Genomic DNA, 10609 nt, shown 5'->3' with positions numbered 1-10609 from the left:
TAGAGCATTACATAAGGAAAAAAAAAGTCTAATTTCACACTTTTAATGGAATTTACACTTACAGTTAATCAACAACTCAAAAATAAATGAACACAGAGCAGCATTATTGTTCTGAAAATTGTGGATGGTAGTTTTTCATTTTTATACTCGCTTTCTTTTTCCTGAAGGGTAGGCAGATAAAACAATGTGAGAGGAGCAGTACTTAATATGAAAAACTAAAACTGACAAGGGTTTCTCTCATAACTTTAAATAAGTCATGCAGAATAGCTTCTGCATCATGAAACATTGACACTTGCAAGTCTAAAAGCAAATAAAAAAATCCCACAATTTTTCCTTTTCTTATCTAGAGTTCAACAAAAGGTATGAGAAGCTACTCACAGCAGTTTCATGCTATCACTTAAATCTTTGTCAAACCGTAAAAAAGTCTTCGAGACATTCATAAGCCTTAAAACACTTCTGTAACAATATTTTATGTAAAAAAATCCCAAATCAACAAAACGTTTTTAAAAGATTATTTTCCTCAGATATGCTCATTCAAGCATAAGAAACCTTTATCTATGCTACTTCTCAGGATGATATGCACTGCCATCTTTCTATTCACTTCCCACCCCACTCCTGAGACACTCAACATTCTTCCCGTTAAAAGTACTGCTCTCCTTCACTCACACACCAGGAATTCAGTACATGCTAGTGTATTAAAACCTTTCTTATATCTTGCTGGGAGAGCAACAGGTACTAGGGCTGAACTTTCAGGTGGATCCAGTTGAGCTCATTTGCAAACTGTGCCTGTGCTGCAGGTGCTTTTCCCATTGAAGGCTGTAAATTCTGGCCTCCAAGAATTATTACTTTGTTCCAGTATCACTGGATGACATTGAAAGAAAGAAGATTTGTTTGTGGAAGAGCAAGAGACAAATTTACTGTGTGTTAAGAAACAGCCTCTATCATAGGTGTGGAAATATTGGGCTCTATGGTTATGTGTGGCAAACCTGCCCTTTCTTGTGCATGGCCAGGCCACTTATTACAGATTAGTGGGAAGATGTGGCTGGTGTTAGATTTCTAGTGCCAGGAATAGGCACAGGGCTGGAGACATACCCATGAGGAGGACACAGCACACATCTCCAGCCAGCACAGTGGGGCTGAGTAGGCAATGAGGAATTTCTCTTCTAGTTTCACCTGCACTGCTGGTCCCAGCTGCAGCACTCATAAAGGATTAGCCCTTAGAATTATAGAATCCGAAAAGCTTTTCGGTTGGAAAATACCTTTATGATTGTTGAGTGTAATGATTAATGCAGTAGTGCTGAGGCCACCTCTAAACCACACCCCTCAGTGCAACATGTCTTTGAAACACACCCAGGAATGGTGACTCCAGCACTTCCCTGGACATCCTGTTTAACAACATCTTCAGTTTCCTAATATACAGTCTAAACCTCCTGTGGCACAACTTGAAGCCATTTCCTCTTGTCCTGTTTGTTAAGTGGGAGACCAATCCTCACCTGGCTACACTCTCAATTCAGGTGGTTGTACAGAATGATCAGGTCTCCCCTGAGCCTCATTTCCTCCAGGCTGAGCTCCCCCAGCTGTCCCTCAGCTGCTCCTCATCAGCCTTGTGCTCCAGACCCTTCCCCAGCTCCATTGTCCTTTTCTGGACACATTTCAGCACCTCTCCATGTCCTTCTTGCAGTGAGGGGCCTTTAAATGAACACAGGTTTTGAGGTGTGGTCTCAGCAGTGCCCAGCACAGGGGGATGATCACATCCATGGTCTTGCTGGCCACATCATTGATGATCCAGACCAGGTACCATTGGCGTTCTTGGCCACCTTGGCACATTCCTAGCTCCTGTTCAGTCAATTTTCTTCTTCTGAACCATTCCTAATATGTAAAATATGTTAATATTACTTATTTTCCTAATGCTTGCAAGATGCTGCCTAAGTGTTAAATATTTGATAGTGACAACAGCAACAGAAATAGACGTTTTCAGAAAGTGAAATACAAGATTAATCTTGTGAGCTTTCATACATTTTCATGATTTAAAGCATTCAATGCTGTTGTTTTTCTCCCTAAGCTACTGTTCTTTAAAATTTGAGTCATGAACTGAGAGTAAAAAGAGAGGAAGTAATTTCTGAACTCTCTAGGTACTGTTAAAATTTTTAAGCTGAATTAAAAGCTCAAAAAAACAAAGAAAAGGTAAAATGTGTCCAGACTCTCAAAACAGAAAGTCTCAAACTCTAGTTCTTGCCTATTTATAGGTTTAAGGTTGGTTTTGTTTGGTTTTTTGAGGGGGCTGGGATTTGTGTTGGGGATTTTTAAATAGTAGAAGTTTTAAAATCAGTCTTTTCTTTTGGAGAGTGAGGCTAGGAAAAGAGGATTTTTATGCTTAATAATAACTCCACATTATCAATAACCTGAGACCTGTATGAAGATTTAGAATTCCATGGAGGCAGAGAACAGAAGGGAGAGAAGTAATATGAAAGAGAGAATAAAGATTAGAGCAAATATTGTAAGGAATTGGCTGGTTCCTTTCTGCGTACTCTGCTAACATCCTACTGGAAAAATGCCTTATAGCACATGAATGGGAAATTCTGCCAGAGGAAGGACTTTGCAACCTGAATGAAAGAAGCCAGAGGCTGTATTAAATACAATAGGTTGAAGGCAGCAGACTTGAAAACTGTTCATAAAAAGAAATTTTAATCCTCTATATAGGGACATATTAAATCAGTTCAGCAACAATTTTTGGTTGAAAATGCCATTCCAGCAATATTAAAGTGTTTTACTTTGTTCTTGCGTGACTTGCATATACTCAGGTGAATACAGGATGCTATTGGCTTGAATTAAAATTCCATCTTACAGATAACTTTCTGAGTTTAAATACTTCTGAATATTTCACACCACACAATAGTGGGGTTGTGATTGTCATCATAATTTAGTTCAAAAGTAAATTTAGAAATGTTGGAATTATCTCCAGGTACCCACTCTGTAACTAAGAGGCCAGAGTACTACAGTTAAAGGGAAACATCATTGCTGGAGTTCAGCCTCTGTTTCCTGACCCGCCAGCTTTCCACTTTCTCGCTCCTCTGCCCTTCCCTCCTTCTGACCCCACCAGCCCCTGGCCCTAATCTGTCACTGTGTGATGTGCCATGGGATGATACTCCAGCTCAGGACCTGCAGGATGAACAGGAGCACAGAGCGAATGCTCACGTGAAATTCTTGACAGACTGCGAATTTTCATGACAAATTTAAGAAACCTAGGAGACCTATCTGCTGCAGAGAGAATGGAAGGTGAAACAACATGTTCCTCTTCCCTATGAAATTGCTAAACTCATTTTGTGAAATTTTCTGATATTCCTGTGTGAGCATGAGATTGAGTAGGAGAAAAGGTATGTGCCTGAGTAGGTTTTCCAAAATTGCAAGCAACTGAAAAAGTGATCTTTTAAAAGAAATTACCAACTATTACCAAATGTTAACTAATTATATAGCAATTAATTTGAATAACTGCCTTCATTTGCAAACACCAAGGGGCGTTTTTTTTTTTGTTTTTTTTTTTGTTTTTTTTTTTTTTTTTTACCTAAAAGCACCCATTTCAAATGCTGAGTAGAATTTTTTAAAAGGCAAAAGGGAGCTTGCAAGAAACATAGTTTGTAAAAGGCAATTGAATTTTTTTTTTCAGAAGTGGGGGAGAGCATTGGATTCAAGTTGTTCTACACAATAAAGTTGTTTTTGATGCTGATTAATTAAGTCTAGAGACTGTGTTAATAAGAAATTCAATTGAGCACTTAGCCACAAGTGGAGTTATATAGGTTAGGTGTAAAAATGTCTCAACTTTTCCTTCCAGTTACAATCAGTGAAAAACTTTCATGCTCATGGCTTAATTTCAGTGGATCTTTGAAAATACTTCCTTACTGAATTTCTAATACTTTTCAGATTCAATATCTAATTCATTCTTAGGACTCAGGAGGCCTGATCTTGTCTAGTGTCTTTTTCTGTTTTAACATGATTTATGACAGTATAGGCTGTTCTGGCAGCAGGCAATGTTTTCCAAGTTATGGGCTATGACCTGCAGGCAGTGGATGTAGCAATAATCTGGTGAAGTAAAAGTTAGCCTCCCAGTGACATGTTTCGTATCAAAAGTGAAAAGCATCATGTAACTGATTCACAGAGGAGAAATCACTAGACAGAAGTTAATCATAACCTGTGAAGTTTATTATAATCAGGACAGTACATGATGTGACAAGTGCTGGCATGCTGTTTTTTACATATGGTAAATGTAAGAGAATGAGACAATGAAACAATCTGCTTTAAAAGACTGACAACTCTATAACCTTCAGTCCAAGGACTGAGTTGCCTGTTACCCAGGGTTTGATTTGTTGCAGCACAACTCTGTGACCTTGGTGCAGTTTTACTAAGAAACTTTTGTTGGAAGGGAGGTATGTCAGAGCCAAACAACATTAGGCAAGTTAAAACCCAGACAGACAATTGAGAAAATAATAGCTAGCAGCTCCATGGCTTGAAAGAAAAGAAAAAAAAAAAGCACCAAAACAACCCCCCCCCTCCCGCCCCAAAACCAAACCAAACCAAAAACAAAACAAAACAAAAAAACACTATCATGAAACCACTTATAAACTGTAGGGACAAGAAATGCAAGCAACTAATGTGTAGCAGCATCAAGAACCAACCCTTTTCAAGGGATAGTGGAAGCTCACCCTTGCCCACTTGACCAAAATCATCCTGGACAGCAGAGGCTCACCAGATGTCTCACTGGGGGTGGTGAGCCCAGTGATGCTTAGTTTGATACACAGACACAAATAGTTTGGGTTATTAATAGGAAAATCACATATTGTATTCTAAATTGTGTCTATCTATGTATGTATCTATCCATCCATCTATCTCTTTCAAAGTGTTTTTGTATAAGGTAATTTTTTGTCCATATATTAAAAGTAACCCTAAGAAAGAGAATTAAAGCTGAATCATTAAATTATGACAAACTAGCCAAAACTGCTGGCTAAATGCCATAAATGTATGTCTCAAAATTACAGGTGCAATATATGTGTGGTGCCTCATTGTTCAATTGCTTGATTAGCCATTAGTTTGGGAAAAAAAAAAAAAAAAAAAAGTATGTCTATAAGACTATAGACTCAGATAATGTCCTGGATTGGAAGAGACCTTAAGGATGATTTAGTTCCAGTCCCTCTGCCGTGGGCAGGCTCTCCTTCCACCAGACAAGGCTGCTCAGATCCCCATCCAGCCTGACCTTGAGCACTTCCAGGGATGGAGCATCCACAACTTCTCTGGGCAACCTGTGCCGGGGCCTCACTACCCTCACAGTAAAGATTTATTCCTAATATCTGATCTAAGCCCCTCTCACTCTGAAGACGTTTCCTTTTTGTCCTGTCACTACATGCTCTTGTAGAAAGCGCAAGAATGACAGAAGAATCAGTCCTTCCCCATCTTTCTTGCAGGTTCCCATGTAAGGAATTGCTTGATGGTATTATATCAGTATTAGATGTTACCATCCTACTAAATTTATGTAAGCATAAATTTTCCTTTCAGTATGTGAAAATTAAAGTTTAGGAGGAGGGAAAAAGAGCTTCTGACTATGACTATAGATAAGCAGTTGGACAGTCTGCCAAGTCATGTTTGAGAGTTGTCATCAGTGGTTTGTTCAGTGCTAGACGAGACAGCACACACCCAGGATGTGTGTAAACCACCAAATCAATACCTCTGCTGGGCTGAGCTGAGCTAGGTGACTCACTAGAATGGCTTTCCAACTGAAATTATTCTTCTTAAAAGAGTAAATTTAATGAAAAACCTCAAACCTCAGAGCTGTGTCTTTGTGTGTTTTTGTGTGAAATCAAAACTAGTCCATACTCAGAGTCTTCCAGTAGGGAAGCAGTTATATGTATGTGATGAAAGACTGAAGTAGCAAATAAAAAATCCTGCAGGAAATTAATTCAAGTTCACTTTTCTCAAAGGAATTTGTTTGGGATTTTTTATTGTTGTTATTTGCTTGTTTTCTTTTTCTGTTCTCTATTTAATACACATTATTTAGACAAGTAATTAGCTGGAGTTTGGCTTAAACAATAACCTGTTTATCAAAACATTGCGCCATAAAAGAGAGCTATGGCAATGAATAATGGAGTGGAGAGAGAGTGAGAAATACTGTAATGTGCAAAAAATATCTTTAGGGAGGTTAAATATATTCCTAATTAATGAAATACATAGATATTACAGCCATATAGAAGAAGTGATCTCCATCCTGTTCTTCTAGACCAGTTTTCAAATCATTAAGAGCAAAACAGAATTTGTGGTTTTCCTTTTTTTTTTTTCTCCCTCCCTTTTATTTTTAAAAAATTTTCTGCAGAAGCCTCATTACTGGCAGAGTCAAAACCCAAAAAAAGGAGTTTTATAAAAATTGCAGGAAATGTGTCTGTTATGAAAGCCAAGTTTATATTTCATCTTCCCTCTGGGAACTCTGAGCTTCAGTCCCAAGGGGCTGTGTTGAGTTGGTACATAAGTATCAATAAGCTGCTTCTCTTCACCTTGAGGACTGTGTGATGTTTTGGGTGCCACAATATAAGAGAGGTATTAAACTACTAGAGAGGGTCCAAAGGAGGGCAACGAGAATGATGAAGGGTCAGGAGGGGACGCTGCGTGAGGAGCAGCTGAGGACACTTGGTGAGTTCAGCCTGGAGGAGGCTGAGGACAGACCTCACTGCAGTTACAGCTTCCACGTGAGGGGCAGAGGAGGGGCAGGTGCTGATCTCATCTCTCTGGTGGCAGTGACAGGACCCAAGGGAATGGCCTGAATCTGTGTCAGGGGAGGATTAGGTTGGATATCAGGAACAGATTTTTCACCCAGAAGGTGGTTGAGCACTGGAATAGGCTCCCCAGGGGTGTAATCGCAGCACCAAGGCTGACAGAGATAAAGGAGGGTTTGGACAACCCCCTCAGGCACGTGGTGGGACTGTAGGGGTGTTATGCACAGGGACAGGAGTTGGGCTTGATGATCCTTGTGGGTGCCTTCCAACTCAGAATATTCTGTAATTCTGTAATTAACGACTTAGTTAAACATGTCAGGAAAGCTATCTAACATATTTTCTTAAAGGCATTATTTTACTTTATTGTAAATTCTATGATTGGCACAATCCCAGAAGTGAGGAAGGGTGGGAAAGAATTTAGTAGCACTTTTACTGCTGTTTGCTTTTACCAGAAGGTGAAGGAAGAAATAAATTGTTATTTAAATATTGAAAATTCTGATAGGGCCTCCTCTTTTATCGCTCACAACAACTGCAATTTTCAGAGCACCCTCTTTTTTTCTTCCAGTTCTTCTAGAGAAACCCTAGGAGCCATTTATCAATGTTGTTTTCATAGCAGAAACAGAGAGTTTAACAAAACCCTAACTTTCAATAGCAGAAACAGTAATATATACTAATATGTGCTAATTCATATCTTTATACATACAGAGAAAATCTCAGCTGAAGAAATTTAGCTATTTTCCAGTTAGATTTTGAATATTGCTCATTGTTTATGTTTAAGCAAGAATTTTCTTGATATTGCTTGTCTTTCAATGAATTGGTTCCCACATGCATATCTTGCTGTCAAATTTATTTTAAAAATTCAAGTTTTAATCCAGAACCTGAACACAATTGAAGGCCCTAAACAGTATGAAAGAAAAAAAAAATTAAATGTGTAAGTATTGATTGATTTCGTTTATTTTTAATGCTTGGCCTAAGCTACATAGGATTTCACAAACCTGTGTTAACTGTGTTCCAAAAACTTGGTTTTCCCCTTTTTCTCTGAGAGAACTTCTGTACTACTATTGAAATGCTCTCCAAAGGAAAAGTTTAATTTAAAAATTCTTAATAACATTAGAAAATAAGAATATCAATAAAAATGATTACTTTAAATTCTCAGCTAGTTTCTTCTTTCCCAGATAATTTAATGTCTTAACCTTGGTAATGAAAACAAGTGAATCTCTTCTAATGTTATTTGCAACTGGTTTAAATTTTGTTCCATTTTTTACCCCATTTATTCAGTTCTCTACAACTGCTTTGGGAAAGCAAATTACAAATGTTTTCGTTAATCTTAGTTTCCGATTACCTTTACAAAAACTAAGTTGTAGACTCATAAGCATAGCACTTCTAGACTCATAAGACTATTTAATTTCTGTTGTTCTAATCCTTGCAGGCTGCTGAATACTTTGGTTACCACTAACTTGAATTCTTGCTAATTTTGAACATGGCCGCAATATAATACATTCTGAGAAATGTGAAAAGCACAGTTTTCTTTAGTTGCTATGCCACTCAGACCATCTTCTACGGTAAGGGCACTTGATTACAAGTACACTGAATTAATGTGAAATACAATACTATTGCAGGGAAATTGTTTTTCAGTGGAATATTACTCCAGGAGATTTTTAGATTAAAACCTGAGAATAAACTTGGAAACATTTTAATATCTGTAAGCTGAACCACTGTGTTACACTCAAATTTTCAGGAACTAGTTTTGAGACCTGCAAGTTCCCCACAAGACAAAACTCATCTGCAAATGAACCTCTTTTCATTGCAGAGTTTTTGTAGGATCACCAGAATAAGCTAAGTTTTGTATCCAGCTATGGTTTTTAAATACTGTAATACAAATTAAATGTCTCCCTCCTCAACATGATGGTCCAGATGTTATGTGCAGCTCAGGGACCCTCTCGGCCATCAGTTGCTCAAAAGCCAGAAGTATTATTAATCTCTTTGCCCACTTTGTTATGGTACACTGCCTAAAAATCCACTGGCAGCCCCTGGTTCAGGCATATCTCAGTTGTAGATGTCACTTTCTAGAAGGACTATTGTAGCCTTAAACTATTTAGAAATTCTAAAACCTCTCAGCTTTTCAATCATGCTGCCATCACTGACCCTACAGAAGGCCACAAGTTGTTGTGAAAACTTGCAATCCTTTGCAAACCTAAATTAAAAGCTAGTTGTACATATTTCAGGAACATGCAGACATGGCTTTGTAAGCACGTGATACTGCCTAAGGCATGAAAGTCAGGTATGTTTCATGCACTGAAGATGAGTTGATACTGTGTTTTGTAATGGCATTTTAAATTGATTTTTACTACCACGTGGCTCCTTGTAGATCTGCAGAGCAGTAACATGGTAGCATGGCAAAAGGCTGGAATGTATACTAAGGTTGTTTAAGTGGTGATTTTATTCAGCTGGCAGATTTAATTTCTTCTTCCTTGGATGGTGGATTTGTAATGCAACATAAGTTCAGTCATCTTCATCAAATCCAGCTATGTTGAGAATGAGACTTATTAGACATTTCATGTAATAAATGCTGACTTAGGCCTGTTATGTCATTTATCTTCACTTGTGAGCAGAGCTCAGAACTCACTTATGGTAATGTCATTGATGATTTATTAGTCTTCTCACTTGTGAAGATAAAAGTCATATCAGACCTTAGTCATCATCCCTTACTTCTACTTATAAATCCAAATTTAGAGAAAGAGAATAAAGGAATATTCCCAAATGGTTTGTGGGTAAGCGATGTCAAGCTTTCTGTGGTAGATATTGGACATTTACTTTAATAAATTTTGTTGTTTGAACATTTCTTCTTTGACATATCCCTTCAGGCAGATGCTACGGAAACATCCAGGTGCTTCCCTTCATGCTGCACTGAGGTTTTTTCCTAGGAATGCCAGCAGTGATTGGTAAAAGCCCTTTAAAAAGCTTTACCAGAGGAAATGGCTGGCAGACAGAGAGGTACATTTGTCAGATCCACAGAAGGGCGAAGTCCACATTTAGAAATGAAACCTGAGCACTACTTACATGTATCTTTGGTCCAGTTTTATTGACTTTCATATATCACTCAAAACTCAAAGAAAGAACTGTGAACAAAGTGGAATAAAACAAGACTGAAAACTGAGCACCAGTCTGGCTCACTTCTAAACTTCCATGGACACTGTGTTACAAAGGATCACAAATCAGGTAAATCTGATTTATCTTTTGCATCTTAAAGGCATTAAAGGAATGGGATCATTCCTTTGATGTGCAGGATATAATACTCAGATGAAGTTAAGCTGTTGTGTGACAGATTGAATTAGACTTATTACAGATATGCCACTTGTCGTGATGCAAGGAAAGGGATACAAATTGTGCCATTGAAATTTAAGTCTTCATGAATTACTTTTAACAGCTGAAGATGTTTAGATCATCAGAACATCTGCTTTGTGGAGTGACTTTCTGAGGAATAAAAAGCCAAGCAAAAAATAGTCTTCTTGAGTGTGCAGTATTTCTTCATGATGGTAAAAGGCACTTAGGGTTGGTCCACTTTACTTGTCCTGGTGACAACACATCATGAAACCTGAACCCAGAAAGCAGCTTGATTTTTGTGCAGAAACAAATAAATTGCTTTCTAAAACAAGCTGGTTTTGTTGAAAGCCATCATGTAGCAGCACGACAGCTAAGCTCACCAAGGGCACTCACACCTCCAACCTTGTTGTCTGCTGTAACCACAATGGTTTTTAAGGCTTTAATTTCCCTGCATTCATTCTTCCTGCAGGTCTTACATTTGATTAAATCCTAGCCATGCTTCTCTGCCCTTAGATTTTTTTCAGAGGGAAAAA

The 10609-nt window shown here is 38.1% G+C and overlaps 1 long non-coding RNA gene across 1 annotated transcript; it reads left to right on the top strand.

The window, feature by feature from the left end:
• The first annotated feature begins 1713 nt into the window (after window positions 1-1713).
• On the top strand, window positions 1714-10236 carry LOC136285812 (uncharacterized). Its single transcript, XR_010719548.1, has 3 exons — window positions 1714-1794; window positions 8182-8314; window positions 9617-10236. It is a non-coding gene; the product is annotated as an uncharacterized lncRNA (long non-coding RNA).
• Window positions 10237-10609: the final 373 nt, after the last annotated feature.

The sequence above is a fragment of the Chamaea fasciata genome, unplaced genomic scaffold, assembly GCF_029207755.1.
Source record: "Chamaea fasciata isolate MVZ Bird 193981 ecotype frontalis unplaced genomic scaffold, bChaFas1.0.hap1 SCAF_2, whole genome shotgun sequence".
NCBI lineage: Eukaryota > Metazoa > Chordata > Aves > Passeriformes > Sylviidae > Chamaea > Chamaea fasciata.
This window is presented reverse-complemented; position numbering and strand designations above follow the sequence as displayed.